The 11,528-nt window shown below is 43.6% G+C and overlaps 1 protein-coding gene across 1 annotated transcript in view; it reads left to right on the top strand.

Moving 5' to 3' along the window:
• Nucleotides 1-2,083: 2,083 nt before the first annotated feature.
• The window catches only part of SCAF11 (SR-related CTD associated factor 11), a 50,954-nt gene continuing 41,509 nt past the window's right edge, over nucleotides 2,084-11,528 (top strand). Inside the window, 1 exon segment of the mRNA XM_036400996.2 lies at nucleotides 2,084-2,229. The gene's annotated coding sequence lies outside the window, so the exon portion shown is untranslated.

Genomic DNA, 11,528 nt, shown 5'->3' with positions numbered 1-11,528 from the left:
AATTCCAACCTCTCTCTGCACCTGTGAGCCCCAAGTGACTTAGTAAACATTTTAATTAAAAGATTCAACAGTAATAAACAGTAACATACAGTAGCTGTGTATAGTATGCCCTCCTTGTATAGTCAAAACACAGCACTTGTGTTTGTAACAAAGCTTTCTTTAGTGCCAATTTTTCTAACACCTTATTCCTTTATTTATATAATCCCATTGAAGAATTTGAGGAATTTATTAACCTTAATCACTTCAAAGTCAGACTTACCTTAAACATTTAATCTCCATTCCTAAATCTATGTTTTCCAGTATTTTCCAACTATGGGAGTAGTCTTACTTCTTATTACATTTCCCTGCAGCCTTCCGATGAACAGTCTTTTCCAACCTTCCTGTCACTCTTCTTACATTCTGCCCCACAGCCTGCTCTTACTTAATTCAAGTTCTTCTGATATGATCCTAAATTAATACTCTCTCAGCAATCATGCCAACCAGTTTATCAGAACTCTTGATAAACTGACGCTGACACATTTTACTCTATTCAGGCTGTGACTTCATTGTGAACACAAGGAGACACTAAACCAAGCCTGCATTTTTGGGGTGTGAAAAACGCCATTCACTTGTTTTTAAAATTTTAAAAGTTTAATAGTAATAAAATGGTTATAAAAATAGTAATACAATTAGAGTAATAATAATTTGGACAATTTGAATTAGGACAATATAAGACAACACGGACAAAGAGTTATGGACGTCCGGGTACCTTTTTCTGGGCAGCATGAGCCCGATAAAGGACACCCGTTAACAAAGGATTAACCCTTAAAAACAACAGCCTGTGGCATATTCATACACTTCATACATGATGCATAAATGCCATTCAAACACAGGATTCTGTCTGATCATCGTCAACTTCTTCCTCTGAATCCTGACAGCGCCTTTGAGGCGGGAAGAAGTTCGTTTCTTCTGATAAGAGGGCAGTAAATTCTTTCTCTATGAGAGATTTAGGTGTCCTGTGGCTGCTATCTCACTGCGAGTTCTTTCTTTAAAAAAAGTATCCTACACATATTTTAACATTTTTTATAACCTAAAACTATATTTAACACACTACTTAAGAGAGTTAATACAGCATTACTTTCTAACACAAAACATATAATATTCATTTTAATATTTGCGAAAAGCCAATCAGAAAATACATGCATTTTTCACAGGGGAGCTGCTTCCCCTTCCTGCCGTTTGTTGCTATAGCAGGTGCGTTGCCCTGGGGGTTCAGCTGCGGGCTCTCCGCGGCGCTTCCCACGCTCCGCTGCCTCTGAGCCCGAGCTCCGCTGCTCTGGAGCCTGCGGTAGGCGCAGGGCCTGGCGGTGCTGTGATGCAGCTGAAAAGGGGCAGCGCACATAAGGGGCAGCGCATAGGGCAGCTGCGCTGAGCTGCTTTCCTGGCTGCCATGAGGACGTATGCCACCACGGCAAACTCTTTTAAAATAAATGGTACGGAAATGTCCAAGGATGAGACGTCACAGTGTCCGTGCGCCCACAGGCCGCGGCCAGCACGAACCGCCGCTGACTGCGCGGCGCCGTGGGGCCCCGCAGGAACCGCTTTCACTCCCTGCAGGGCCGGACCCACACTGCTCGCCACACCCTCTTGTGGTCACGGGGGTTCGTCCAGTGTGCCTGACTGACTTACAGCGCTACAATTACTGCTACTGACAAAATGAATTAAATAAAAAAAGGTTTGGCACTTGGGGCGCCCCGCGTCGCAGAAATATGACGTCACCGACCGAGCAGCCATGTCTCGGCCGCGCCCGGCCGCCGCGCCGCCACCAGAGGGCGCCCCCGCCCGCGGCGCGCGGCCCCGCCCCGCCTCGGCCCCGCCCCCCAGCTCATTGGCGCCCGGCCGGGGCGGAGCCGCCGGGTCACGTGCCCTCCCCCCGCCCTCCCCGCCGGGAGGTGCTGGAGGACCTATCCCATAATGCTCCCTGGGGGCGGCGCGGGGTGCGCTGCAGGCGGCTCTCTGTGCTGCCGGGGCGCCGCCTCTGCCGGAGCGGAGCAGCGCCCCCGCCCGGGCCCCGCCGGCGCTGCCGCCGCGCTCCCCGGCCACGCGCGGACATGTGGCGGCGCGGCAGGCGCTGAGCGCGCGGGGCCACGCGAGCCCCGGCAGCCCCGAGGCGGCGGACGGGGGCGCGGGCAGCCGGACTCGCCGCTCCCTGCGGGGCAGAGACCGCGCCAGGGAACGTCGCGGCGCCAGGTGAGCACCGGCGGTTGGTGCCCACCGCCTCCCTCGGGAATTTCCGCGCGGCGAGGGGAAGTGCTCGGGGCCGCGGGCCGGGCGCTGGCGGGCCGGGAGAGGAGGGCAGGCTGGAGGCGGTGCGGTCCCGCTTCGGCCGGGGCCTTCGCCCCCGCGCGGAGCCCGCCGGGCCGGGGCGCTCCCGCCGCTCGGTCGGGCTGGGGCGGAGTTTGCTGCCGGCTCCGGCCGCGTTTTCCCCTCTTCCCTCCCCTCCCCACCCCTCTTCGCCGCCCGCGTCGTGGCGCCGAGCGGGAGCCCGGCCCGGCCCGGTGCTGACGCTCGGTGGCCGCGGCGAGACGCGGGTCCGGCTCCCGTGCCCGCCGGCCCCCCTGGGGCGGGAGGGGAAACAAAGCGGGACGGCCGGGGCGATCCGCCGGCCCGCTCCGTGCCGAAAGCTTTTGAGAAGCCGCTCCGGGAGGAGCAGCAGCCCTGCCCGCTGACCCGGGAGCCGGGCTGAACAAAGATACGGCCCGCGGAGCACCGCCGTCCCTCTGCTCCCGGTGGGGTGAGCGCACGACCGGGCGCCTGGAGCTGTAAACACCGGCGGGTTTTGCTGGAGGAGCGGCTCTTGGGACCTGAGAGTTGCGGAGGAAGTTGCACGGAAAGGCTCAGCTCAAAGCCCAGCTCTGCTTTTGGGCTGCTCTGGGATCGCGACTTAGACATCAGCAAAGTTGCGCAGGGGGAGCGCTGGAGCCTGGAAGCAATTTGCCGAGCCACTGAGATAATCTCCAGTTCTTGAATTTTATAGTACATGGTGTCCTAGTTTCTTTTTTTTTTTTCCCCTTTGGTGAGTATTAAAGAATATTATTAGCCTGAGCCCAAAATGTAACTCATCTTTGACAGTTCATCTTCACATTTATAACTTCAAAACAAAGCAGCATTGTTAGGACTAAAATCTGTCCCTGTCCTCTCATGATGTTTTGTTCTTGGACTACTAATTAATTTTAAATTCTTAAGGAGAATGAAATAACAGAGAGAAAGGCCGGGTAGTTACCGTGTGTTTAGTATCAGTAACTAGGTGCTGTTGGCAAAGAGTAATTTATTTAAAATGTCAGGAGACAGTTAAGGCTGTGCCCATCTAAGTAATTATTATATGATGGATTGGAATGTGCATGATTATTGAATAGCTGTTTTAAGTTTGAAATTTTATAGCTTCAGTAACCTTAAAGGGAAATCTAGCTAACTAAGTGTCCAGTGTGAAGTTTATAGATCAATGATGTGTTGGGGGCTTTTGATTTTCGTTGCAGTGGATCATAGTTTTAAGTATAATCTGACTTAAATTTTACTATGTAGGTGTTCAGAGTCTTTCACAGGGGAGAGTCATTTTGTCATGATTTCATTTGCTCTTAGCAGAAATAAGTTGTAGCCTTCTTGAAATGACAGAGTGACAAAAAATTTGCTGTTATTCGGTTGATTATATGTGATAATCCATGTCTCATCTTTTTTAACTGGAAAAGCTGTATTTAGAAACTCATAGTATTAAAAAAAAATGGATAGCATCCTTTTCAGTGGCATGGAAAATACTTGGAAATGATCCCAAGCAGTTTTTCAAGTGTTTCCTTTAACAAGGAATACAGTGTTTGATTTTGTGATTTCCTCAGATGAGACATATTAGAGGTGGGGAGGCTATTTAGGCATTTAGTCAGAATATTACATCTTTTTAAGCTTTCTTTTCAGCAGTTTACATTTGCTGATGTGTCAGCTTTCAGAGTGACAAATTATACAAATAAAAAATATGTCATTTTTTTTTTGTGTATCACTGACCTTAAAGTCTGCTTTGGAATGAGTAGAGCAGGTAACAGCTTTGTGTCTCTGTGAGGAAATCTGTCTCCCAAATGGTCATGGAAGTGAATGTTTTTTCTGACCTTCTTGAATAGCAGTAATCCTGGGTTGACTAGTTTTTACCTCATATTTGGGTTGCCTTTGGAAACAACTCTTCAAAGTTGAATGGTATATGGTGAGTGTTTTGACCATGATTTTATGGTTCTCCATCATGTGTGGAGGTTGACTTTGTTGCATATGTGCAGATTGTTGAGTTTGACCCAATGGGCAGTTGTAAGTTTATCTTATTCTCCAGTTAGTCAGCTATTGCCTTGGAAACATCTAGATGATGAAGAGTTTCTCTGTGCTCTCAACTGGCTGTAGTTTGATGCAGTTGTTGCATGGCTTCTAGCCCCTGGTTTTATAAAACAGACAGTTCTGCTCATCATACATGATTGCTCTTCTCAGGTTACATATGTCTATTGGTATTTGGCTTTATCCTGTTACAGGGTTTCTTTGCAGAATCTTCTCAGTCTTCTGCTGTCCCGAGTACTAAAAAACCTGTGCAAAAACTTTAAATTACTTAAATTTGCTTTATATAGTAATTAAAGGGTAATTTATCTTTCAAATAATGATGTATTTAAACATACTTTATATTAATAGGGGTGGAAAAACGACTGCTGGTAAAAGTTTGTAGGGCTGGCTTGCCATACCTACAGCAAAATTCTTGAAGCCTGGCTTTCTGTCAGTCTGCTGTTCAGTGTTCAGATTTTCTTTGCCAACAGTCTAAGGTGAGGGACAAAAATTGTCTTTCCAGTTAATACCTATGAAAAACATGCAGAACAATTCCTCATGATGGCTAAACTGACTATTCAGTGCTGTCAAGCATTGTTATCGGTTTTTCTGAGTGAATTTTTAAATGGTTGTAGTTAATCTGCTAAACCCTTTGAAAAGACTGAAGTAGATTTTATAAATCTTGACATTGTCCAGTTTTTCTGCATTTTTTTAATTACAGGTTGGAGATGCAGTGTTAAGCATCCTCTGTACTCATCAATGCCAGAGATCTCTAAGTGCACATGCTTTTGAGTGCTTCCAAACAAGGGCTGTTCATCGCTTTTCAGCAGTGTAGACACATTTTATTTCATCTCTATGTACTAGTCCACCTTGCCCTGAAAGGCAGTGAGCTTGATTGGAGGGTCTGTGTACAGTGATATTGTATCTTCCCTACTTGTTTCATCTCTTTTCACCCAGCTGGTGAGGATATGGACACAATTTGCAAGAAAGTTGCTTAACTTTGATACCCTGAACCAATTGATTCTCTAGTGTAGCAACATAGCTACAGTCATGAAGTAGCAAAGGGAGGGCTCTAGCTGGAAGGTGGAAGGTGAGTGTATCTCTACCTTTCTGTTCACTAAAGCTGCAGCTCTGCTGTCTCAAACAGCTGTGTTTGAGAGGTTTGTCACCTCTGCATCTGGCTCTGGTGAAGCACCAAAGGCATGATGAGGGTGATGTCTTGGAAGGGCTCTCAGAGGTTGAATGTGTACAATCTGTAAGTGCCCCACACCACATCCAAAAAGTAGTTTTTCTCGGTTGGGAGCTTTAAAAAAAGCAACCAACTGTGTTGGTTTAATTCAGCCTGGCTTTTAGTGGGGCAGAGGAAGCCACAGAGGCTGCTTCTGAGAGAGAAGCTCCTTGAAACTTCTACTGTGTCCAGCAGAGCCAATCCCTGAAGGCTCTGATGGTGGACATATTGGCTGGCCTAATTAGAGAAGCTGGTAACACCTCTGTGATGACATCTTAGGGAAAGGGAAAAGCCATGCAAGGCAGCTGCTGGGGCCATGCTGCCGGGGGCCATCCTGGCACCACAAGTGGCCACAGAGCCAGGACTGTGCAGCCGGGGCAAGTGCCCCTGCGGCCGGGGCTGTCTGGGCATGGTCTGCGGTGAGCTGTGCTTGCTTGGCCACTTCTAACCAGCCATGCTGCAGGCAGAAGGGCAGGGGTGGCAGCAGCTTCTCCTTTTTGGTGCCCCTCATGGAAAGAGGCACTGAATGGCGCCAGTGGCCAGTGCTGCCCGTGCAGTGCTGGAGGGGACCACATGGCTGACAGTGAGGAGCAGGATGAGCAATATCTTGATGTGCTGCCCAGATGGGATCAACCTTTCAGCACTACAAAGCCCTATAAGAACTTTTGAATTGGTAGAACTTGAGAGCAAACAAACCTACAAATAACAATTCTCTCCCGAGTCAGAGAAAAGGAAAAGGTGAAGACACGTGAGGAGAACACAATGGAGACACTAAGGTCCGTGAAAGGAGGGAGTGGGAGGAGGAGGTGCTCCGGACATCGGAGCTGAGATTTTTCTGCAAGCTGTGGTGAGGACTATAATACAACAAACTGTTTCCCTGTAATTCATTAGGTTCAGGGAGGCATATAGAGGTCCACTTGCAGCCCATGGAAGTGAAAAGGTGCTCATGCTGGAGCAAGTAGATGCTGAAAGGCTGTAATCTTGTGGGGAACTCGAACAGAGAGATAGAGAAAGGACCCTTGCTTCCAAAGTAGAGCAGCTCATCCTCAAAAGACTACCCCTCTTGAACTAATGACCCACGAAAAACAGTTGTGGGAAAACTATTTGCCTGTGGGAAGAACTTGCATTGCAGTGGGTCAGGCAGGACTGCCACTCGTGAAAATGAAAACCACACTAGAAAAGTTCACAGAGAACTGTCTCCTGTGAGGAGCACCCCACGGCACAGCAGATAAAAACAAACTCCTTTCCCTAATCAAACTGAAGATTTTTTTAAAAAAAAAACAAACTGACTAAAGACACCCATGTTTTGTCTCTGTGCTGTTGGTGGGACGGAAGGAGGGACTGGAGGGAGGAACAAGGTGTTCTAGAGGTTTATCTTAGTTCTCAATATTCTCTTTTAAGTCTGTTAATAAATTTTCTTTATACTGTTTAAGCCTATTTTGCCCTTTAGTGTTTTCTCCTAATCCTTATCTCAACCTATGAGCTCTTCAGTTTTTCTTTCCCCTTCCTCTTCTCAACTATAGCAGAAGAGAATGAGAATATAGTTTTTGTGGGTGCTTGGCATTTAGCCAGTGTCAAATCATGACAATAAAAAAAAAAATAGAAAAGAGGAAGCTGCCTCTTCTTGAAAGATTTAACTTTCCTATGTCCTTTTATTGCAGTGCATCAAGTTTCCTAAAGCCTTGCAGTTGGAGAAACAAATCCAGTATAAATGTGGAAGTTGTCACTTCTAAACTTGGGAAATTGTTAACTGACTTCACAAAGGACGATCAAAATACTGCATTTAATTTATTCAGGAAACAAATACATTCACACACACACACACACACACCTGTGTAGGCATTGTACATCTATGTTTTATATTTGTGTATGTTTTGATAGGTTGAATATTTTCACCTATTTATTTTTGATTAGCAAGTTATGCTGTCTTACAAATTTATTTTCATGAAATTATAGGATTGTTCTTTCTTTTTTTTCCTCCGTGAGAAGACAGAATTGGAATTTGAACTCAAAAATATTCTGCCATAGCAAAAATGAAAAAGTAACATTTTAATTTTATGGTTCTGTGATTGGTGGTATTTCTTCTTAACTTACTAAGATTTTCAGATTTTGCTTGTGCATATATATAAGTACAGATGTATGTGTGAATAAAAGAATATGTAGAGAGAATTGGGAAGTAGAAATGTTTTCCAGTAGCTGTTTTCTAAAGCCTAATAAATTGCAGTATCTGAACACTTTTTCTAAAAGACACTAATAATGTCTCTCTTAATGTGTTTTGTAGTTTAAGGATTGGTGAGCTCACTTTAAAATGCAATGGTTAGGGGGGAAATTACTGCTTAACCGTGACCTGCCTTTGCAGATACTATTTATGAGTAAACCTGAGTGATGCATTTAGTGGTACTTGAAACTTTTTCAAGCTAGTACAAAATTGCTTGGAAATGTCAATTGAGTTAACCCTTGCTGTCTCTGGCTTGCTACCTGGCTTTTGTTAGACTGCCAGCAGTAATAAAGAATGTGAAATTCCATGTGATCAGTGTCTGATAAAAGTCTTCATCTCTGTGCATATCTTTAGATAGCAACACGGGCCAAAACTGGAGCAATGAAACCTTGTGCTTTTCTTGCTATGCCACAGGAGAGATGGAGACACTTACATGAAAATGAGTTGAACTGATATTAAAAATCTGGATTTTGAGGTAGAATCTGAAGGTAGGCTTGTGCTCTTAATTGGCCTGCTTGCTATTCAGAGTGAATAACTTCAGCAGTTCTGGACTTAGGAGGGGCAATGAAATTCTCCTATGCTTTCCATATAGCTACTGAATAAGCACTTTCTATATGCAGGTTTGCTTTTTTAAAACATTCTTAGTTTATCAATTGTTAGGTAAGAGGTAGTGACCATTGTGGATAGATGGCATAACAAAAAGTAACTGGAAGTCCTATGAAACAGCTGGAGTAAATCAATCTCTAGGGCTACCTTGAGCTCATTGGAGTTTTGATTTAGAGATGTTACCAAATAAAGATACTTCTAACAATGAAAGTAAAATAAATTCCTCTCTAAAGCTATGCAATTGTGATTTTTAGGATGCAATTTCATCAGCCTAAGCAAGAAAGGTACCTTATGCAAGTCTTGGATAAGTTAGTGGGTTCCAGTGGTTATTTGTGGCTCTTATTCTGGCAAGAAACTGAATGACAGTGGAGTTCCTGGTTGTGGGGAACTTCTAGTGTTGTTAGCATGGAAAGCTTAAGTTCTTTTTGCAATGGCATAGAATAACAATTATAATAAAGCCTATGTTGGTCACTTAAGAATTCACAGTAAAGTACTCTTGTGTTATAGATAATTTCTTGATGCCATATATACGGTGAAGCCAAAAAGGGGATTAGCATGAAATTGTATTAAACTTACTTCACAAATAGGAAGGAAAGGTGATGGAGTTCAGGTTGTATTTTCCAGCTCAGATCTGAGGTTGCCATTTTGCATTAGTAGTTTGTTACATTTCTTTGCATTGCTGTTCGTATTAAGAAGGAGCTTTTCTTACAAACCTGTCTTCTGTTCCTGGCTGGGGTTTTCTAACTTTATTTTAGCTGTCTTGAAAGTTATTGCTGACTAAGGTCTGTGAAAACAAAATCAACAGTAATTGAAACTGCTTACTCCCCATCTATCTACTACTTCTGAAATGGCATTCAATGCATTGTTATTCTACAGATATTGTAGGAGATTTTGTACAAAATACAATTACGCTTAAAATTATTATAGTTGTCATAAATCTTTCTCAAGCTCTCTTTTTCCACAAATACAGCATTTCTTTTTGTTCAGGTTTTGTAAGAGGTTAGTACTGTAGGTCTTTGACCTGAGCTTATGAAATGCTGTTATTCCAAGCAAGAAGGAGCTTGAGGACTGTGTTTTTGACACCATAGCTTTCATCTAGTGTGGTTTTTTTGAAGTGTATGCCTCAGAGAGGCAACATGTGCTTTTAAATGGATATGTTATTTCCTCTCTTTTGTTTGTTTTTGACTCAGTGTCTGTATATTTTACTTGTAATCTGAAATTTTTTTTGCAGAAATGCAATTTTTTAAATTGTGAACATGTCATAAATGATGATGATACATGAATGATACAAGTCTAAACCCTTGATTTGATGTTTCAAATGAAAGAACAGCATGCTTTTAATAGAGGACTCAAGTTCAGGGTATTTTTATCAAGTCTGTGTCTATCGTTCTATGCAGTCTTCTGTAGTCCTTTTTATTTCCCATGAAAGTTAAACCATAAAGTTATAGGGAAGCCTGTGCATTACATAAATTTTGTTAAGAGAATGTCCTTCATTTTGCAGGGGTTCAACATGCAGAAGGTAAAAAATAGGAGTACTGTAGTTTAGGTAAAAGAAAAAATAGTGGTAGTCTGTAGCTGGACAATTGCATTCTGTTTTTCTTCCTTTGCTGCATTTGTCCTTTTTGTCTACAGCTCAAGATGCTTCTCTAATCACCTACCACTCTTATTCTGTTGCCCCATTACTCTTTGCATCTTAAATATGCTTCTTGCTGCTGGCTCTGAGCTTTTCATTTGAGCTCAGTCTTACTCCATCAGTTTTGCCCATCATTTTTCCTTCCCCTCTTAAAAAGTCTCATTCTCTGCTTCTGTCTTTGCAAGGTCTCCTGGTTCAGCTCCTGCATCCCTGATGTTTGAGTCTGGCTATTTGGGTATGATTAGGATGGTATTACGAAAAATAAAGATAGTCTTTCTAGTTTCTTTAGCATCAGAGAGATGACTGCAACAAGTCCTGCTGTGTTGCCATAGCAGTGGCTGAAGTATGCTCATTCATCTTGCGGGAATGTTGTATGTGCCGCGTAGCAGTGGGATAGGAACTTAAAATTATTTGTCTATGCTAAGCACGGATCAAGATTATGGGGGGAAAAATTAAATGCAACGACTAGCAAAGTCGTTATGTAAATGCAAAGATTTACTGGCTAAATACAAACTTTTTTTTCCCCCCAGATCTGTGGCATGGCTGTATTTGGAAGGGTTACGTGTGTGGAAATCATGTTCTTACTCTCTGTGACCCACTGCCAAATATTTGCACTTTGGTGGAAAGCTTGTGCTTCCAAGTGGCTAGAAAAAAGTACATTAAAAAAACAACCCTGTTCTTGGAAATGGCAGAGCCATTTTTGCTGACTTTGGTATGTAATGCTATCCCTTCCAGCTGCAAAAGTATGCATGTGACTAAGGAGCCTGAACAGCAGAAGGCAAGGTCCTGAGTTTAAGCTGATTGGATTTAGTTGCTTGAACCATGTGCACTTTGAAAATAGTACCTAATGCCTAATGAGTTCCTGTTATTTGTAAATTTCAATTTCACTCAGTTTAGTCACAGACTACTTAAAAGAAACACCAAAGTGCTGAATTCTAGATTTTGTGAGAGCATGTTATGTACATTATTTTCTCTTTCGTATTTTTTGTATTATGGTAATTCCTACAGTATTTCAGTGTTTTGTTGTCAGGATATGTTGTGACCTAGCCAGTGGCAAACACATGTTCTTCCTACAGGGGTGGTTGTGGTGTAGTGCTTCTTCTGTTGAGCATCTTATCATACACATGCATACACAGGAGAGACAGCAGCACAGTGCACATTGCTTTCTCTTCAAAATACTGGCTTGGAAAGAAAAATAAGGTGGGCTTTTAATTTCTGTGAATACATATTTCATCACCTTGTATCAGTCTTCAGAAGGTTTTATTCATCCTGTCTTCTGTATAAACGAAGCTGTTGTTTCCCAAGGGACTTAACTACATCTCCAATGAATGTTTCCTCCTTATGGCTGTTATGAGCCCAGCTGTGCACTTCTGTAAAGTGGAATAGGTCTGGAATTGACTTGTATAATTCAGAACATGTTTGGGAAGCAGTGTTATCTATGCAGACTTATTGAGGAATTACCCAGCAAGATTGCCTTAGTTGAGCATGTAGGGAAGCTGCACAGCTTTGCCCTTTTGCAT

Source organism: Molothrus ater, chromosome 5 (assembly GCF_012460135.2).
Source record: "Molothrus ater isolate BHLD 08-10-18 breed brown headed cowbird chromosome 5, BPBGC_Mater_1.1, whole genome shotgun sequence".
Lineage (NCBI taxonomy): Eukaryota > Metazoa > Chordata > Aves > Passeriformes > Icteridae > Molothrus > Molothrus ater.
The sequence above is the reverse complement of the archived record's forward strand: the minus strand, read 5'-3'. Positions and strand labels throughout refer to the sequence as shown.